General features: G+C 44.1%; 1 protein-coding gene across 2 annotated transcripts in view; it reads left to right on the top strand.

Moving 5' to 3' along the window:
* HHAT (hedgehog acyltransferase) overlaps window positions 1–21,627 on the top strand; it is a 502,378-nt gene that overhangs the window by 35,601 nt on the left and 445,150 nt on the right. The gene's annotated exons all lie outside the window — the stretch shown is intronic.

The raw sequence follows: 21,627 nt of genomic DNA, 5'->3' as shown, positions 1-21,627 counted from the left end.
CATTTTTATAGTGCACATTTTTACTGCAGCAGAGAAGCCTTCAAAGCACATACTTGTCTTTATAACCTTCGCTTGCAGCCCTGAGCACCAGTCTGGCTGTCTGTGATTGCTTGGGTTTTTTTTTTTTGTTTGTTTAAAAAGACCCTGTTATCTGCTTTGAATGTGTAAAACTAAAAGTGCTGCCTAATTCTATGTGTGTGTTTTTTTTTTTTTTTTGTGTTCAACCCAGCGACTGAGAGGTCGCTATACTAAGGGATGTTAGTGCGGCGATTTCCGCCGCTAAACTATTGTGTTTCCCTCCCACCAGAACACACTGATCAGCGCTCACAGCCATTGCCTGCAAGCACTGATCGGATGCTGGATTTCCAACATGCCTGTTCGATAAAAGCCTATGATTGGACAGGCTGCTGTACACACGGGACAAATGACGCCCGGTTTCTGATGAACCTGATGATTTTTGGACCCATGTGTATCAGTCTTAAGAGCAGGTACCTATGAAGTTCCGACTAGCACCTGCCTTGTCCAGAAAAAGCCTTTACAGTGCTCCATCTCAGTCCCGCCCATCATCCTCTGTTCTCTAAAGCTGGCCATACACTGATCAACATTAGGTCGGTTCTGAAAATTTTCCTTCATCAGCGGCTGCAGCCAATTAGCTGCAGCCTCTGATCAGTGTATTCTCACAGAGACGAGTGCCACTGTCAAAATATACAATGTCCCAGGATTCCGCCATCCACCAAAAATGTATTTAGTTTTTGTTTCCCTTTTCTTGGTTGAACCAAATAGACTTGTGTCTTTTCAACCAGATTAACTATGTATCCTCGTTTGTGTGGATGAAGGAACCTGTTTTTTTTTTTTTTTTCATTCAACCCACTAGCTAGATGAACAAAAAAAAATAAAACTGTGTATGGCCAACTTAAAGGGGAACTTAACCTAAAAGGGGAAGTTCTGCTTTTCTGCCTTCTCCCCCCTCCTCTACTACTTTTGGCTACATTTTATTTTATTTTTTTTTTGGAGGGGGGGCTACGACCTGGTTTTGACAGGTACATGCTCCCACTTCCGCTCGGATCTCTTAGGCGATCTAAGCAGAGGTTCGGCCACCCTTATCTTTACCTTCAGCCTTTTGAGGCACATCACAGGTCCCAGGAGGCTGCTTGCACATGTGCAATGGGAAGCCGGCTGTGAAGCCACAAGTAAACAAGACTGGTGAAGAACCGACCTGGGTGAACACAGTTCTGGATCCTTGGACAGATACGTTTCCTTTTATTAAAAGTCAGCAGCTACAGTATTTGCTGACTTTTAATTTGTTGAATAGATCCTGAAGTTCCTCTTTAGGAGTTGAAAGTTATCGGCCAACAAAGCACTCTTATTGGGTGGTCAGGTGGCTGGCAGGTGGGCAGGGCTTAGCACAGGGGCACAAGGGCCCAACACAACATATGCATTGGTGCCAACGCATTGAGTAGGCAAATTTGCCTTGTGTCCTATTGTTTTCACACCATTGTGCTTTGATGGTGCGCACTCCAATAATGTAGAACAGGATGCATTTTTACACAGCGCTGCATTGATGAGGCACTACACTATATCACAATGTGCTGCAGTGCATAAAGTTGATAGACATTTCAATATACCAAACAGTGTGATACCTTGTAACAATGCATCACACTGCCCCTTCCTGTCCCAGAAAACACAGCAGGAAATGATAGAGGTTTTCTTAAATGTGAGAGAATATCCCCTTAGACAGTTGTCACCAGAACACATGTCCCCATTGAAAAATTTGCCCTCATTTCCTGTGACAACTCAAATGTTGGATTTTCCATTACTTTTTGTTTCTGGGGACAACGGTCACCAGCTGTGGGTGGTGACCTTGTTGGCATCCTCCCTCTGATATCCTTCGATCTGAAAATTGAAGGAGGCAGGAGTAAAAATGTGGGCCGAACAGTGGCTGCATCCAATCACATGCAGCCACTGTTCAAATATGCTGATAGCTGTGGGCGAAGGCTGTCGGAATACAATAGCTAACGCAGCAGATTTGTCCATCCATGTTGGTAACCCTTGGAGCTGAATGAGGCTGCGGCCCGCTTGAGGGAGCATCACAGATCGACTTAAATACAATCAACCTGCCCATAGATGGATTGAATCTAGGCCAGTCCCTGATAAACTGGCTGAGATTCGATCTATCTATGGCCAGTTTTACTTTCCCTTTGCTCCCCTGCAATTCTGATTCTCTTGAGATGTGAGAAGTCCTGTGCTGGCTCCAGTTGAAGCCTACACAGAGCTGAAGACCATTTCTCTGCCCCAAGTGACAATGCTAGTGGCTGAGTTGCAAGTTTTGATGCATCTGTGCTGTTACATGGGGCATGAAGAGTGAGACACACATTCCTCTATACCCATAAATACTGAGTATTTCTCATTGCTCCCAGTAGCAAATGGAACTTCTGGGGAGTGAAGGTGAGGTGAGTACAAGCTGCTGCAGGTGCCAACATTAATGTGCATCTGTTTTTTTTTTTTTTTTTTGGGGGGGGGAGGGGGGGGTTTGTTTCCTGCATGGGAAAAGCACATTTTCACTTAAAGAGGTTGTAAACCTCAGACATGAAATATGAACAAAGCACATTCTTCTATAATTTGTACTTGTCTCTGACCAAAGCACTAAGTCTGACTTCTCTCTGCTGCCCCCTCCCTCTTGCTTTTGGCATGAGTCACTTCTGACCGTTTTTCCTGACACCAAGAGATCAAAAGCTGACAGGGATGGGAGCTCCAGCACACAGCCTGTGACTAATAGCCTTAGCTCTGCATGTTCCTGTATCCTGTGTGAAGGGGGGTGTGTCCCTTCCCTCCAATTAGGGCTCAGAGCTCTCCTTGCTGAGATCTGCAGAGTATAACTTCAGCCTCCCCCTGCTTTCTGAGAAGAGATCCTGTTTGCATTCTGGACTTTGAATGAATGTAGAGGACAGGTGGCCGCAGATAAACAGGTACAGCTTAGGTTGGAGGATCTGTTTAATCTTTGTGTATCACTGGGTATATGTGAGGGTTTTTTTTTAACCACCGTAATGCTGAAGTGTGATGTATGCATATAATACATCCCCCTTCCCCGTCCTGATCAACATGCAATTAAAATTTTTAATCAAATGATTTTGTGTTCAAGAATTCCTGTATGAGACCTAGTGACATCATCATTGGGTCTGTATACAGGACTTTGCCCTCACTTTGGTAGGAGGGGTCATCAGGCCCCTGTAAACATCACAACGCCCTGCCTTAGATCTTCCTTTAAAAGCCGCCTGAGCATTATATAAAAGAATTATATAAAAAGAAAATGGCGCGCTGTTCAGAAAGAGTACTAAACCCTTACCAATAACCAAACTCTAATAAATACCATGTTTATATACAGCATAGATTTAAATCCCATATAGCATTCCGTGAAAGTATGTTTTTAATAGGGGTTAAAAAGACTTACACAAACACTTCTTGTCATAAGCATGTAGATAGGTTACAATCCAAAACAGCAGATCGCCTTCTCACCACAACTTTTGGGTCCTGGAGACATCAGAAGTGAGGTCACTGTCTCCACCCAACACGTTGCGTCACTTGTCACGTGACATCCTCAGGTCGTGTTTGAAGTGGACTTTACAATTATAGACGTTTTTTGTGGACGTTTATTAAAAATATTTTTTATTGTATATGTGTATGTTATCACCAAGAACATCATTTCACAGAATGCTATATGGTATTAAAATCTCTGCTGTATATACATGGTATTTATTAGAATTTGGTTACTGGTAAGCGTTTATGTTGACCGATTTACCCCAGATGCCTGCATACTTAGATGGGCCTCTTTTAATCATCAACCATGTGAGTTACTAAATGTTGTACCTTCATTTAAGGCTGGGGAAAAAATCGATTTGAATCGAGTTGAGAGGTCAAATCGATTCAAAATTTAAGCAAATCGATTCTTTCAGATTTTTTTTTTCACCGCGCCAGTCCTGAGGAGCTGCGGGCAGGAGTTTTTAGGCGAGGCCGCGACCTCGCCTAAAAACTCCTGCCCCCAGCTCCTCAGGACCGACGCATTGTCCAATAAAAACAAAAAAAACTTGATTTGAATCGTGAAAAATCTCAGATTTTTTTTTGGGAAAATCTCCCAGCCCTAACTTCATTAAATGCAACCATATTGCTACACTTAGAGGTGCCTCTCTTCTCTTTTATACTCAGTGTCTCCTGCTTCATTGCTATAATCTTTTTATATGTACTATAAACGGAAGGACTTATGAATACTTGGTTGTGGAACAAATCATTTGAGTTTCCATTATTTCTTATGGGGAAATTTGCTTTGATATACAAGTGCTTTGGATTACAAGCATGCTTCCGGAACAAATTATGCTCGCAATCCAAGGTTTTACTGTATGTGAAAGGACACATCCTGGAAGAACCCTGTAGATGTGCAAGCTCCTTTTTACTGGGTGGTCCAAACTTTAGCTGTGCAATCTGCTAGGCAGTTGCTTGATTTGGAATTAAACAGCTGATGGCACAGCTAAAGTCTCAACCCCCAGAGGCCATGAATGTCTAAAGGGATGCTGAGCATGTGTTCTTTCATGTGATACTTGGACACAAAATGGCAGAGGAAGCTAATAACTGTGAGAGGCTGTTTATGGCTGGAGTTCAGCTTTAAATAAAGTGATATAGAATAAGTTTACGTTGACTGCGAAGGGATCCGAGTGATATTAGTATTGCTACGTTAAACTTAACCGTACTTTGGTTAAATGTGTATAACGTCCTTAGTCTAATAATTCATATTGTCCAGGCAGTAGGGCCACACTCCCACCAGTCATTACCATAACACTGACTTATTGAAATGCAAACCCCAAGCCCACAGTCTGAATGCACCTGCAATTGTGTTAAAAAGCAGGAAGTGATTGCAGTTGTATCTATTGGGGCTGCGCTTCATACCTTGCAGCTGAAATCGCATAAAAGACAAAAACCAAATGCGAAACGGAAAGGAAAGGTTAATTGAAAACAAGAAAACCAATTTCAAAATCCGAACAAGTGGAAGATAAAGTAATTATTACAAGGCAGTATTACAGGGAAAAGAAAGCAGGTTAGTACACCCCGGAGTTATCGCTGCATGTGTAATTTCTGGACTAATCATCTGTGTAGGTATCTCTTGTTTTCTTGTATTCATATATTCTTCAAGAAATGAAATGAGTAGATTAATGGATCATAATGATGGTTTGATTAGCTGTGTGATTAAGAAAAAAGAAAAAAAAAAAAAGGGAAAGTGAATCTCTTCCTCAATCGGGTTTGTTTCATCTATTCAAACCAGTCAAGCAATTGTGCCCGGGCAGTCCAGGTTTTGAATCGTGTCTGGAATTCAGTCCGCTTTAAAACAGGACACGTTATTTAGACAGGACTGTGGCCCCCTAAGGGCTCATTTACACTTGTTTCGACTTTAACACCCCTACCTACATGCCTACTGCTTCAACGTGCATTTTCGATGTGTTTTTGATGCTGTGGTGATGCTTCGATTATGCTTTTTTGAAGCTTTAATTCAGCTTGGGAAATGCCCTGTGTGTGCGTTGAATTTCTATTTGTTTTTAAGTGGCCCAGTAGAACCCCAGCTCATTGGTACCCCCAGTCAGCAGATCCCCAGCTCAGTAGTACCCCCAGTCAGCAGATCCCCAGCTCATTGGTACCCCCAGTCAGCAGATCCCCAGCTCATTGGTACCCCCAGTCAGCAGATCCCCAGCTCATTGGTACCCACAGTCAGCAGATCCCCAGCTCATTGGTACCCACAGTCAGCAGATCCCCAGCTCATTGGTACCCTCGATCAGCAGATCCCCAACTTATTAATACCCTTGTTCAGCAGATCACCTGCTCAGTAGTTTTTCCAACTCTGCTGAATTCCCGTTCAGTAGTAACCTGCAGCTCTGCTGATCCCCCACTCAGTAGTAGCTGTCATAGACTTCTATGAAGGCTTTGGAGATGCTTCGAATCGCCAAGAAAGCAACATGGAGTATAATTTTTTTTTTTTTTTTTAAATCAAACAAGGTTTTATTGATTAACAGGTGCATACATAATATGTTTGCTTTAACACATGAACTCTGTAATTAGTACATCAATTATTGTAAATCCAATACAGATGATAGTAAATACTATATGCTTGTTGTGTAGGGATATTCAGGGTATATACACTTATCACGTAAACACTATACATCCAAACGCATATTCAGTAAATCATTCTATATCAATTGAGTTGTGTTATACACAGGTATAAGATTCTTTCAGCCATCGATCCCATATCTTGTTGTACTTGGTAGGGCACCCTCTATTAATATATATGCATTTTTTATACGGTAAGGTATGATTTACTTCCACCTTCCAGTCCACTATTTTGGGAGGCGCTTGTCTCATCCACTTTTTGGCTATAACCTTTCTTGCTGCAAAAAGTGTTTCATGTAGAAATGTTTTTGTGTATTTATCTATTGTGTCAGGAATTATACCCAGAAGGCATTGTTTTGGGTCTAGAGCTATGGGTGAGCCCATTGTGTCGTGTAGAAATGTCACAATTTGTTCCCAGAAGCCTTGAATCCTAGGACATGTCCAGATTAAGTGGAAAAAAGTGCCTGTCTCCCTCACACACATCTGGCACGTAGTAGATTGTGTTTGTTTATATCTTGCTACTCTAAGGGGTGTAAGATATGCCCTGTGAATAATGTAAAGCTGCGACAGACGGTCTGATAATTTGGGGGATACAGCTTTGCAAGACTCCAGTGCCTCCCCCCACTCCTCATCCTCTATTGATCCCACCTCTCTTTCCCATCTTGGTTTGAGATCATGTGCTATTTTAGTAGATACAGGGGTGGAGAGCATGTTATAAAAAGCTGAGATCAATTTATGGGGGTCTGTGCTCTTAATTACTGCCATGAGAACATTAGGAATGGGGTTTGGACGGGAGTCAGGAAATTGTGCTAGTGTCGCATGACGGACTTGTAGAAATCTAAAGAACATCTGATTCTGAATTGCAAATTCCTCTTTAAGTAAATCAAAGGTTTTGGGATGTCCATCTTTTAATAGGTGGTGTAGGTAAAATACTCCCTGCTTGGACCATAAAAATGTGTCATGAATTTTGTTAAACTCAGGAAGGTTCTTGTTATGCCATACCGGCGTGTAATCATTGAACTGCGGAATTTCAAGTTTAGAGGCGGCTAAGTCCCATATTCTCCTGTAGTGGTACAGCATGGTATGTTTATTTTCTCCTGGCTCCATCCCCCCCGAACCCGAAGCTATTGCATATATCGGGTCCTTGGTGTGTTGTGCCCACTTTGGACATAGGAGCGTAAGAAATCTCTCACTGTCCGTTTTATCTAAGTGGAAAAGTTGTGACAATTGCGATGCAATATAATATAAATTGAAGTCAGGGAGAGCAGTGCCTCCTAGGTCAGTCGGATTCTTAAGAGTTTGCCATGCTAGTTTATGTCTGTTGGTACTCCACACAAATGGCTTAAGTAGGGACTCTAGGGATTTCAAATGTTTCAAGGGTAGGTAAACTGGAGTATGCCAAAGAACATATAGTATTTTAGGGAGTAAGACCATTTTGATTAAGTTTATGCGACCCCAGATTCCTAATGGTAGTTTGGACCAAGCCGTATTTTATTTTTAATCATGGAAATGAGAGGATCTATATTAAGGGATACATAGTCTGCAGGAGATCTAGATATATGAATTCCTAAATATTTAATAACTTCAACTCTCTTTAACGGAAGCCTGGCTTGGGGTTCTGGGGGTGGAAAGCTATCAATTGGTAAAATCTGGGACTTGTCCCAATTGATTTTCAGTCCTGAAAATGTTCCAAATTGTTCAATTGTGCTAAGTGCAGAACTCAAGGAAGGGCCTGAATCCGCTAAATATAGTAGCTTATCGTCTGCATACATACTAATTTTTTCAATTAAAGAGCCCAGTCTTAGTCCTTTGATCTCCGGGTTTGCTCGGATGGATATCGCCAGGGGTTCCGCTGCGGGGGCATACAATAATGGAGATAAGGGGCAGCCTTGTCTCGTGCCTCTGCTGAGGTCAAACATCTGAGACGACCAGCCGTTAGCTACCACTTTGGCCTTAGGTGCCTGATATAGTAATTGTATCCATTTAATACATTTCGGGCCAAAGCCATAACCCTCCAAGCATCTCCAGAGATACCTCCACTCCACCGAGTCGAAGGCTTTTGCTGTGTCTAGAGTCACCACAACTCGCGAGCCAACCTCCTCGTGTGTAGCCTGTATATTAATATATAATTTCCGGAGGTTAAACGAGGTGTTGCAGCCAGGCATGAAACCCGCCTGGTCTGTATGTATTAATGATAGAATTACTTGATTAAGCCTAATGGATAGTACTTTGGCTAATATTTTAATATCGACCTGTAAAAGGGATATTGGACGATAGGATTCTGGGTATCCCGGATCCTTTCCTGGTTTAGCGATAAGGACTATTGTTGCCTCTGTCATAGATGGGGGTAGATTTCCTGTTTCAAAAAGATGATTATATAACATTAGCAGTTTAGGAGTTAGTAATTCGCTAAATTGGGAATAAAACTCAATTGGTAATCCGTCTGATCCTGGGGATTTGGACCTAGCGAAACTGGCTATAGCTGTTGTAATTTCGTCTGTAGTAAGGGGTGCCTCTAGTAGGTCTACTTGTGCTTCTGTCAGCTGTGGGAAAATCACCTTCTCAAGAAAGATGGACATGGATTGTGTCTCAGTAGGGGTTGTTGTTTTGTATAAGTCAGCAAAGAAATCTCTGAACATAGAGGTTACACTGGGTGGGTCTGTTATTTGTTGCCCTCCGGGGCCGTGTAGTGTGATGACCACTGGGGGTCTATCTTCGCTGTGTACCAGAGATGCCAGTAATTTTCCTGCTTTTTCCCCATACTCAAACATTTTTTGTCTGGAGAAAAAATGTTTTTGCCTAGCTTTCTGGTATTGCAGCTGGGTAACTACTCTAGTGTGCATTTTAAGCAGATCTGCATTTGCGGTAGTCGGGGTATTGGCAAAGTCTCTTTCGGCAGAGGATAAATCCTCCAGCGCCTTACTGAGGGCACTGGAGGAGTTCATCTTAATTTTATTGATATCGGTAATTAATGTGGAGCGAGCAAATAGCTTAAAGGAGTCCCATACTGCGGAGGGCGATGCCGACTTGTCATTCTCCACAAAGTATGTTCTCAATTTATCCATAAGCTCACTATCTTCAGGTAAAAGAGAGAGCCAAAAAGGGTTCAAACGCCATGACCGTGGAGGCCTTGCTATAGGGATATTTAATGTAATCCAGTAAGGGCTTTGATCCGAGAGTATTTTAGGGCAAAATGCAGTCTCTAATAGTCTCGGTGTCAGTCTGTGGGATATGAGTATAAAGTCTATACGGGACATAGAGCCATGAGAAGACGAAAAACATGAGTATTATTTGGCCTGTGGGAACTTATAGCGCCACGTGTCTATTAAGTGGAAGGTAGAAATGAGCTTAGAAAACCTAGTCTCGTTGGGAGTATTTAGTGTAGGCGGATTAAGTTGCAGCTTGTCTAGAGTCGGATTTAGTGTAGTATTGAAGTCACCTAACCAAACTGCAGATATGGTTGAATGACGTGCCATGAACGATAGTCCCTCTTTAATTATGGTGATGTTAAATGGTGGTGGTACATAAAAAGCCATTATAAGTAGGGGTTCTCCATATACTTTAGCAAGGATGAAGACATAGCGGCCTAATGGGTCAGTGGACAACTCACATAGCTCAAAATGTACCGATTTGGCTATCAATACTGAAACTCCCCTGGAATGGGATGTGTGGGTAGAATGATAGCCCACCCAAACCATGGCTGGCGAAGTGCCATCTGGACGCTCCCCTCAACATGCGTCTCGACCAGTGCTATTATATCAGAATGTTGTTTCTTGAGGAATGTGAAGATTGCTGCACGCTTAAATTTCTCTCGCATGCCCCTCACATTCCACGTGAGAAACTTCAGAGATGCCATAAGCAAAACTTTTTAATATCTATTAAAACAATTATGTTAAGCAGTTTGCTCTCTATGTGTAAGGTACATACTTTTCTGGTACAAAAATATAGCTGTATCAATCCTGTAATACACAACATAAATAAACATTCACCTGTACATGGCGTTCGAGATATTACCTGTTTTCCATGTCTAATATACGTAATTAAGTTTAACCAAATTACAAACAAATGAACTCCCACCCCCCCCTCCCTGCCCTGCACTGTCCCGAACTGGTGCGGGCATATTCCCTTAACTTGTGGTTAACTGGGAGGCCTCTCATCCTCCTGGTTATGGGCAAAATGCAAAACATCTGGATAAGCCCACGGGGACTGAGTAGAACTAAATGTATCAGCCACATCAGTTGTACAAAGTATGGTATGGTCTCCCGATCCCCTTGCTTCCAGTTAACTGCAACAAACAAGTGCCATAGAAGGTTCCAGAAAACATGGTATTGCCTCCCAGCATTGTGTGGGGTAAAGTCTCGCTGCACAATGCATGTTAACTGTAGGACTTCTGCCCCTCTGGAGCCCCGGAGAGTAAGTGGACCTATATACTGTAAATGACAACAAGTGGTACGTTATATTTGCGCTTGTTCATGTATGGTTGCATATCGCAGTCGCACAATTGCTGTGGATGGTAGTAGATTGTGCATGTCAGAGGGTGCACAGTTTCCAGAAGGATATAGGAAAAATAAAATGAATGGGGAGAAAAAAAGGAAAGAAAAAGGGGTTCCATGTAGCTTCAGGAAACGGTATAGTTGTGCGACTTTGAGGAAAAATCGTGTTGTAGATGATTGTGGACATTCTAAGTATACCGTTATATGTACTTATCTGGAGCTTGGTCAGTCTGCTTGTTCAGGAACAACACGATGTTCCACCCAGGCAATCACTTCCTCAGGATCTTCAAAGAAGACCGCCCGGCCGTCATGTTCTACTCTGAGGCGGGCAGGAAAGAGCATGGAATATTTATATTGTAAGTTCCTCAACCTACGCTTGGCCTCTGTAAAGCTTTGCCGACGTTGCTGCACCTCCGCCGAGAAGTCTGGGAAAATGGCTACTTTAACATTCCCTATCGGGATGTTTCCCTTCTCCCTCGCCATTCTCAGAGCTGCATCTCGATCCTTATAATTGAGGAGTTTAGCTATGAACGTGCGAGGAGTAGCTCCCTGCGGGGGGGTCTTGCCAGCATGCGGTGTGCCCGCTCCACCACAAACATAGGGGAAAATGCTTCTCTCCTGTAGGTGTTGATCAAAAGTTGTTCCAAGAATGTAGTAGTGTCCTTGCCCTCGGTCCCCTCTGGTAGGCCGATCAGGCGTATATTACATCTTCTCAGCCTATTTTCCATATCATCCTGTTTATTAAGGAGTTGTTGTATTTGCCGTTGCACGCGGTCTGAGGATGTTTGTAGGGGTGGAATGGCATCCTCCACCGTGCTCAGCCTGGTCTCAGCTTCCTTCACTCTGTCCCTGAGCTTTTGAAAGTCTTGTCTAATAAGGGAGATGTCCATCTTGACTTCCTCAATTTGTGCTGTGAGGGAAGTTCTGCAGAAGGTGATTGCCTCAAGAAGTTTATCAGTATCACTCGCTGTTCGTTCACCCCCCTCAGATTTCTCCTCTTTGTCATGTCGGCGGTACTGATCGAGTTTTGCCGCAGCCGCCTTTTGTGACTTGGTTGGTGACATGCTGTGAGGGCCCGGGGTATCGCCCAGCAAGTCCCCAATCTGGTGTTCACGGACTGAGCAGATTATGGGACAAGAGGGAGTGTTGGTTAGGGCCTCAAGGTCCCCAATATGGCCGGGGGTAGAATCTGTTCCTATATGGCAGATGCCTGACAGTTTGTTACTCTGTTTGGGGTGCTGATGATCTAAGGCTGTGGTGGGGAGTGTGAAAGAACCCCAACAGAATTTGAGCACAGGCCAGCACAGATGCAATAAGCTGAAGATATAGTACAGACTGGATTTGCTGGTGTGCCAAGATGGCCGCCGACCTCCACATGCAGGCCTAAACCACGTCCCAGCTTAGATGAGGCCGCTGTTCCCCTCAGGGTACTAGGGGTCCAGGGAGACTATGCAGGTGGGGATGAGAGTGTTCTAGATCTCCCAGAATGTTTTCCAGCGTCTGATCAGCAGCAGGGCACAGCCGCCATAGGTGAGGCCTGAGGCAGGGGTGGACCAAGATGGCCGCGGACTTCCAAGAGCAGGCCGAAGCCGCGGACTTGCCTGGAACCGGCCGCCGTATGGAGGATCGCCGTTCCGCTCGGGCCGCCATTCATCTGACCGCTCCAGAAGGTATTCCTGGGTGTTATAGATGTCTCAGGGGGATCGATCCAGCATTTGAGTCAGTATATAAGGTTCAGGAGTAATTACAGCAGGAGTAATGGATGGAGCTCAGGTAATGCACGTCCTACTCCATGCTGTGTCAGGCCACGCCCCCCTGGAGTATAATTTTTAGGAGAAAACAAAGCAACATGTAAACAGCACTGTAAGCTAACCATTTTATTTAGTGACAGGGGCTTTGATTGGCATTTAGAGCGTTTTAAAAAAAGCATGTCCGAAGCCACATTTTGAAGCATGTGTAAACAAGCTCTAAGATAGCTGGATAGGATTGGGTGTTCTCCTCCTTCCAGCCTGCTGGGGGGCGATAGAGAGCGGACACAGCTCAGTCTCAGAGGGGCACTGCAGGGGAGTGGAGACTGGAGAGAGGAAGAAGGAGCTACCTGGTTTGCAGTTTATGATCTGTGAGTACAGGGGGAAGGGTGGACAACTCTGATGCGTGGAGGGACACCTGGGGGCACCTGATGTAACACAGGACTGTGATGTTTAGATAAACTCTGATGGGGGCACCTGATGTAAGGGGGACTCTGATGGGGGCACCTGATGTAAGGGAAACTCTGATGTGGCACCTGATGTAAGGGAGACTCTGATGGGGGGACTCTGATGGGGCACCTGATGTAAGGGGGACTCTGATGGGGGGACTCTGATGGGGCACCTGATGTAAGGGGGACTCTGATGGGGGGACTCTGATGGGGCACCTGATGTAAGGGGGACTCTGGATGAACCCTCTGCACACTGCTATATACACTTTATAGCAAACTTTTCAGCAGAAAAACATGGATTTTTAGTTTACACATATTCTGACTATTCACCTTTGCATGTAAGTTTGAGATTGAGCTATTTAGCTCTGTTAACAGGGTTTTTTTTTTTTATCAAACAGGGGTAAGAAAAAAAAACATGTAAAAGAAGACTAGAGCTACAACTGCTGGCTAGTATTAAAAATATTATTATTCAAAATGTCATACTTAGGTTTTTAATTCTGAGCATAATAAATAAATAAAATATATACAAAACCACTACACAGTGACTTTAACTCCCCCTTTAGGTACTTGCATCTGTGCAAAGTACCTGTACATCTATGCATGCAGAGTTGTTGTCCTCAGGATACGGCGCTGTAATAAAAACATAGCATCTTTCTCCACTTCTTTCCATCGGTACATATCCTTGCTCATGCTTCCAGGCATCACGCTGAGGCAGAGATATTCATCAGAATTGCCTGTGGTCTCCCTGTAGCTGATCTTTCCCTGTTTCTGACTTATCACGCCCTGTTCTGCACTGTGTCTGTGTGGAGGTGGCCATTTTGATAGAGGCAAGTCTTTAAGCGAAGCTCCATTTGTTTGCACCCCCCCCCTCCACTGCCACATTTGGCCTTTTTTGGGGGGGGATGAGGGAGCGGGTACCCTCCTTCCCCACAGACACATCACAGGTCCCAGAAGACTATGGGACCATTCACAAGGCGCAGCACGACTCGTACATTTATAGTAGGAAGCAGGCTTCACTTCCTGTTTCCCTTACTAGAGATGCTGGCAGCTGCACCCAAAGCCTATTGAAGAATTGGTTCAGGTGAGGACATCGCAGGATCCCTGGTCAGGTAAGTGTCCGTTTATTAAAACTCAGCAGCTGCCGTAATAGCTGCTGACTTAAATTTTTTCTGAAGGAGCCTGGTGTTTCGCTTTACTTTCTCATGTCAGAGCCTCCAGCATGGAAAATTATCAGCAGCACAGTAGGGAGATGCCTCTTGTTTGCCCCAGTGCCCGCCTCGGGACCTTCCCTATGTATGCACTCATGTCTCCGGGCAAGGTGAATTCTCCCAATGGATGTATTATGTGTAGACATGTGACAACTGTTATATATCCTGCATGATTGTAATTGATGTTTTTTATCTATATAGTGTATCCTATTCTGTCCTGAGAAAGCGTAAAGCGAAACGTGTTTATGCACAAGGACTTATTCAACTGCTCAGTTTTCTGGAACACTATTTCAATGATTTTATGTATCAATTTTCGCTAAATGTGAAAGTTCTTCGCAATACGAGTGATAAATGATACCTGTGGAACTGTGATAATCAATAACTAAAACTAGCTGCAAAACCTATGGCGTTGACAATACACAAATATAATGTAAATGGAAGGGTGATCTTGCGCAGTAATAAATGATCACAAACAGTATATATGTGCAATAATAGTGCACCAAATAAAGTCCAAAAAATGTAAAATCAACACAATTCTTCGTGATTAGAGATGTCTCTAATAAATATTCATTCCGTGCCTTCATACAACTGTTTATGTGCTCCCAGAGCTCTCACCTTAAAGTAGTTAATATCCAGCCTCCAATATATGGGAACATCCAGCCTTCATCCACGCCCTGTGTGGCCGGAGACAGTCACGGACTGGAAGTGACGTGAGAAGGCGTTCAAACGCCGTGATTTTTATCCTAATGCATTTTTAATGCTTGTTTGATGTAAGAATCAATTTTCGCTATCATCAATGTTTGTAAATATGCACGTGTCATACGTGCCTTTGTTTTAGTACCGGAGTCAGACTATAGCCCCGTACACACTATGAGAAAACCGAAAGAAAAAGTCTGTGCGAGGCACGATTGTTCGATTTTCGTATAGTGTGTATACAACTTTTGACATACGATTCCAACTTTGCAAATGAAAATTTCCGAAGGGGCAAGCTTCAAAATTTTTCTCGTCAGTGAACATAACAGAAAATTTTCGTTTTAATGTGTACCATTTTCATACGATTTTCATACGAGAAATATCAGATACGAAAGGCTGCGCATGATCAGAAACAACAGATAAATTTTTGTGCAATGGGGGTTATTTACGAAAGGCAAATACACTTTGCACTGCAAGTGCACTTGGAAGTGCAGTCACTCTAAATCTAAGGGGTAGATCTGAAATGAGGGGAAGCTCTGCTGATTTTATCTTCCAATCATGTGCAAGCTAAAATGCTGTTCTTTATTTTCCTTGCATGTCCCCCTCGGATCTACAGCGACTTTACTTCTAGTGCACTTTCAGTGCACTTGTAGTGCAAAGTGGATTTGCCTTTAGTAAATAACCCCCATTATTTCCATCCTCAATTCTGATTGTACGCCCGATTTTCTTATAGTGTTTACGCCATTTATGTATAAATTTTGATTTTATAATATTCAGTGTCCCATCTGCCTTTTAAAGTCCAACCAAAACGTTTTTGTTTTTTTTCCTCCTTACTTTGCATGATTTATACGGATGTAGCAGTGGAGTGGCTTTACTTTGTTTTCGAGTTTCCCAAATTCACTCCATATGCGGTGAGTCTAACAATCAGAGGCAGAAGTGCCTTGGATCTCACACTGTAGGTATACAGATATGAGTCTGTAGTAGGGGTGCAACAGATCGTCATCGATCCACGATCCGATCCGCGGAGGTTGATCCGTACGGGACACCCGCGATCCGCGGATGGCTCTGTGGCCTCGGCCATAGGAAAGGGCGCGGCTTTGGCCTAGCTCCGGAGTGGCGGCCATCTTGGTACACCCGGCGGCCGTTTAGCACGTGATCGCTCCGTCAAATGACTGAGCGATCACTTGTAACAAACCGGCGTCATGTCTTGACGCTGGTTCCTCTCTCCCCTCTGTGTACTGATCTGTACAGTGGAGGGGAGAGATCGGATGGCAGCAGTGCCAATACTCTGCAATGCCCTGCCAATACTCTGCAATGCCCTGCCAATACTCTTCCATACTCTGCCATACCCTGCCAATACTCTGCCATACCCTGCCAATACTCTGCCATACCCTGCCAATAGTCTGCCATTCCCTGCCAATAGTCTGCCATACCCTGCCAATAGTCTGCCATACCCTGCCAATAGTCTGCCATACCCTGCCAATAGTCTGCCATACCCTGCCAATAGTCTGCCATACCCTGCCAATAGTCTGCCATACCCTGCCAATAGTCCGCCAATAGTCTGCCAATAGTCTGCCAATACCCTGCCAATACCCTGCCAATACTCTGCCAATACTCTGCCAATATACCTGCCAATACCCTGCCAATATACCCGCCAATACCCTGCCAATACCCTGCAATACTCTGCCAATACTCTGCCACACCCTGCCAATAGGGAGATTGTGGATATTACAGTGGGGGGAGATTTTTTTTTTGGCCTAGCTCCGGAGTGGCGGCCATCTTGGTACACCCGGCGGCCGTTTAGCACGTGATCGCTCCGTCAAATGACTGAGCGATCACTTGTAACAAACCGGCGTCATGTCTTGACGCTGGTTCCTCTCTCCCCTCTGTGTACTGATCTGTACAGTGGAGGGGAGAGATCGGATGGCAGCAGTGCCAATACTCTGCAATGCCCTGCCAATACTCTGCAATGCCCTGCCAATACTCTTCCATACTCTGCCATACCCTGCCAATACTCTGCCATACCCTGCCAATACTCTGCCATACCCTGCCAATAGTCTGCCATACCCTGCCAATAGTCTGCCATTCCCTGCCAATAGTCTGCCATACCCTGCCAATAGTCTGCCATACCCTGCCAATAGTCTGCCATACCCTGCCAATAGTCTGCCATACCCTGCCAATAGTCTGCCATACCCTGCCAATAGTCTGCCATACCCTGCCAATAGTCTGCCATACCCTGCCAATAGTCTGCCATACCCTGCCAATAGTCCGCCAATAGTCTGCCAATAGTCTGCCAATACCCTGCCAATACCCTGCCAATACTCTGCCAATACTCTGCCAATATACCTGCCAATACCCTGCCAATATACCCGCCAATACCCTGCCAATACCCTGCAATACTCTGCCAATACTCTGCCACACCCTGCCAATAGGGAGATTGTGGATATTACAGTGGGGGGAGATTTTTTTTTTGTTGATCCGAAAATGATCCGAACCGTGACTCCTGATCCGAGGAACGATCCGAACCGTGAGTTTTTTGATCCGTTGCACCCCTAGTCTGTAGGCACAGGAGTGACCAGATAATGCTCTTCTATTTTTGAAGGAGGAATTATCACTTTTTTCTGGGCACTGCTTAGGGAAAAATACATTTCTAGATGTTCTCTATACAATTTTTTAACTACCTCCCACCCGCCGTATAGGCAAATGACAGCAGGCGGGATCCTCTCTCATTCTGGGACGACGCCATATACCATTTTCCCAGTCACGGGCGTGCTGTGTCCCTTGGACATGGCGCGACCCTGATCTCGGTGAAGAGCTGATCACATGTAAAACAAAGGAAGTGCCAGTAATCCGGCTCTCCTCACTTACACTGACAGTCAGTGGCATCTCCTCACAGGGGAGACTGTACAGATAATCAGGGCACTGATTATCAGTGCCCTGATTATCAGTGCAGCCCCAACAGTGCCCATCAGTGATGCCAATCTGTGCCCATCAGTGATGCAAGTCAGTGCTGTCTTTCAGTGCCCGTTAGTGCCTGCTCATCAGTGACGCCCATCAGTGCTGCCTATCAGTGCCCATCAGTGTGGCATATTAGTGCCTCCTTAATAGTGCCCTTCAGTGCCGTTTCATCAGTGCCGCATCAGTGAAGGAGAAAAATTACTTATTTACAAAATTTTTATACAGAAACAAAGAAAAACTTTTTTTACTTTTATTTTTTTTTCGGTCTTTTAAAAAAAAAAAAAAAATTAGCAAAAAAAATTAGAAACCCAGTGGTGATTATATACCACAAAAAAGAAAGCCCTATTTGTGTAAAAAAAATGATAAAAATGTCATTTGGGTACAGTGTTGCATGACCGTGCAATTGTCATTCAAAGTGTGAGAGCGCTGAAAGCTGAAAATTGGCCTGGGCAGGAAGGGGGTAAAAGTGGCAGGTATTGAATCGGTTAAAGGATAAGTTCACCTTTAGGAGCATGTTACAAGTTACACCCATGTTAAGGGTGTAACATGTAACAGGCTCCTATCCACTCACCTCCCGGCACCAGCATTCCTCGTTCTGATAGCAATTTGAAAAAAAAGCATGGCCATGTGGGGCTCTGCCCATAAGGCCAAGTCATTCCTTCCTTCATTCATTTATTCCTTCATTCCTTCATAGTTTCCTGTGAATGAGTACTCTACACTAAAAGTACCGTCAGCCATTGCAGGTGACGGTTTGTAGTTCTCAATGAACTACGAGGGCGCTGGTTAGCATCCCTTGTATTTCATTGGTCTTCCTGCAATTCAGTAACTGCCTGCCTGTATCGGGGATATGGATTATGGCTGCTGATCGCGGGTGCAATGTTTTGCTGGATGCTATGTAAAAAAAATAATAAATGCACATTTTTTTTAACCTGTATTATTTTTTTACACAAGGCAAACTTAGCCTTTAAAGGATAAGTTCACCTTTTGTACCCTTTTTTATTTTCCTTCTAAATTCCAGCTCCCCTATGCGCCAATATAGCATTTATGTACTTTTTTTGCAAAAATATCAAATCTTTCCATTAAATCTACAGTCACTTACTTTTCTTGTCCTAATCCACGTTTCCAGATGTTTCCATTAGTAATGTCTTTCTTCCTGATCGGACTTTAGATTATGACACAGGAAGGAGTTGACCAGCTGACCTCATTAGCACACCCCCTGCATCATCCACCCACCCATTCCCAGGTGCACGTTTTTAAAATTAAATGCAATCAATCAGTGATAACCCTTCTCACTAAATATACAATCAGATTGCATAGTGTGTGGCCATCTTTATACAAGTACATAGAAGGGAGTGGAGAGAAACGCTCAGCTGTCAACCCCCGTTCACAGCTCTACATAGTGGGAACTTGTATTCCCACATGCGTATTTTTTTTTTTTGTTTAGCGAGGGGGGGAGGTGTTTTGGAGCATTTTCACTCATCACACATAGGGCAGCCCATCCACCTGAATGGGCTGCCCTACACACAGCAATCGCCCCAAAGAAGCTTCAGAACTTTTTTAGAGTGGAGCTTGGTGCGTTTTTTTTACTGCGATTTTTGGTGCAGCACATTTCTGAAATGCAAGGAAACGCGCAGATGTGAATGGAGCCTCATTGTTCTTATGCTATCGCACTAATTTCACTTTAAGTCCCCATTGACATCTAGCATAGTGGGAGCGCACTTTTTGTGTTTCGTTTTTTCTGTGACACGCATAGGGCAGCCCGTTGATTTTAATTGGCTGCACTACATGTGGTTAATGGGACATTTTGGCGTTTTGTGGGTTGCGTTTATTTTACTAGGCGTTTTGCAGCATTTGCCCCTCATTTTTACACATGGCAAAATGTGTGTTTGCTTCTGCGTTTGGTGTGCTGTTAACAATTAATGGCACTGAAAGCGCAACTAGTCATTTTAAGTGTATAAAGATGGCCATACACTATGCAATCTGATTGTATATTGTGTATTTAGTGAGAAGGGTGATCACTGATTGCATTTCATTTAACAAAACGTTCAGCTGGGAATGGGAGGGTGGATGATGCAGGGTGTGTGCTAATGAGGTCAGGTGGTCAACTGCTTCCTGTATCATGACCTAAAGTCTGATCAGGAAGAAGACATCACTAATGGAAATGTCTGGAAACGTGGATTAGGACAAGAACAGTAAGTGACTGTATTTTTAATGGAAAGCTCTGATATTTTTGCAAAAAAAGTACATAAATGCTATATTGGTGCATAGGGGAGCTGGAATTTAGAAAAAAAAAGTGTACAAAGGTGAACTTACCCTTTAAGCTTTTATTTTTATTTAGAATGCGTAAAAGGGGATAGCTGAGCACACTCTGGTGTCTCATACAATCTAAGGAGGACATCCTCATAGACTTCATACACACACTTGCTGGATGCAGAACTGTTCTTGGTGCACCGGGGTTTTGGCCCATATCAGCGTCTGGCAAGGTGCATCGCAATTCAAATGCTTTTGTGCCTGTTTGTTATAAGCCATGTGTGGCAGTACACTGTATCTGGCCCTAAAAATGGAAAGGGGGTCATGAGAAACACCACCAAACACCCCAAGTTATTGTTTGTATATACCAGACCTTAGTGATCCCAAAGGGAGAGAGAGAAAGTAAATCAAGCCGGTGTCATCTTTACTTGTTTTGCTTCCAGCATTGCATTGCATTAGAGTTCTTGTAAGTGTGGCGTGTAGATTGGAGCGCCACATTAAATGCTGTTCTTGCCACAGAAGACAGCAGGGCACTTCACTGCCTAAAGGCCTCTGTCAGCAGATATTGCCTCATAAAATGTTCACTGGCTCGGTTTTATTGGGTACAGCTGGAATGTTCTATGTTTTCAGAACCTTTTGTTCCAGGTAGTGAAACCACTAAGCGTACGCTATTGATCTATTTATCTGTCTATGTATTTTGTTTTTCATTATTGTCAGTTTGTCTCTAATTGTGGGATAATTTTTTGGGTTTAAAATCTGAAGAGGAAAAAAACAAATCCTGAACCTGTGGGCCGGCTATGGACATTCAAGTATTTACATATTTTTAACAAGCAGTAAGTGAGATTATAAACCAACTCTCATTGTAGCTGAAGGCACTGTGGAACAATTTATCCTCAATGCTTACAGCAAAAGCCATGAAGTTGTTGAAAGAAGTATTGTCAACGCTATTTTGACTATACTTCTCCTGTGGGTCACAGGCGTGCACTTAGTTCTGTACTCTTTTGATCCAGAGCCGTCACAGAGCCACACCAGGCTCTGTAGGGACCCTGTCAATAATGTCGGGATCTGCCCAGATGCTTGGACTTCAGCTGGCGCTGCCTCTCAGCACACCGATGAAAGCCTGAGCCAGCCGCTCCCTCCCACTCCACAACCTGGCGCTCTAGTGTGTGCTGGAGGGGCAGAGCAGAGAGCTGGCTTTCTGGCTGTTACTGGCTCTTTGCTCACTGAAGACCGAGAACCAAGCAATCTGTAGTCTTTAATTGCTTGGGTCTCGGTCTTAGAGGCATCTGGGGACTGATGCTGCATCCACCTAGGGGAGTATGATTGTTTGTTTTTTTGAAAACCTTCACTTCTTGTTTAAGGCATTCTTATAGTAGCTTATTTCACCCTACCTTTTCATTAGAGAGTAGAAGTGGAGTCACTGCTGGAGGGGAAGCAGGGGTAGCTGAATTGATGAGTCACTACTTGGAGGGGGAGCAGGGGTAGCAGAGCTGCTGGGTCACTGCTGAATGGGGGAGCAGGGGGAGCTGAGCTGATATGTGACTGCTGGGAGGGGAAGCAGAGCTGCTGAGTCCTGTTTGGGGTGGGGGGGTGGGATGGGGGATAGCGGAGCTGCTGAGTCACTATTGGTAGGGGGGACAAGGCTTCTGAGTCCTGAGGGGAGCAGGAAGAGTGGGGCTGCTGA

The sequence above is a fragment of the Aquarana catesbeiana genome, linkage group LG04, assembly GCF_042186555.1.
Source record: "Aquarana catesbeiana isolate 2022-GZ linkage group LG04, ASM4218655v1, whole genome shotgun sequence".
NCBI classification, from domain to species: domain Eukaryota; kingdom Metazoa; phylum Chordata; class Amphibia; order Anura; family Ranidae; genus Aquarana; species Aquarana catesbeiana.
This window is presented reverse-complemented; position numbering and strand designations above follow the sequence as displayed.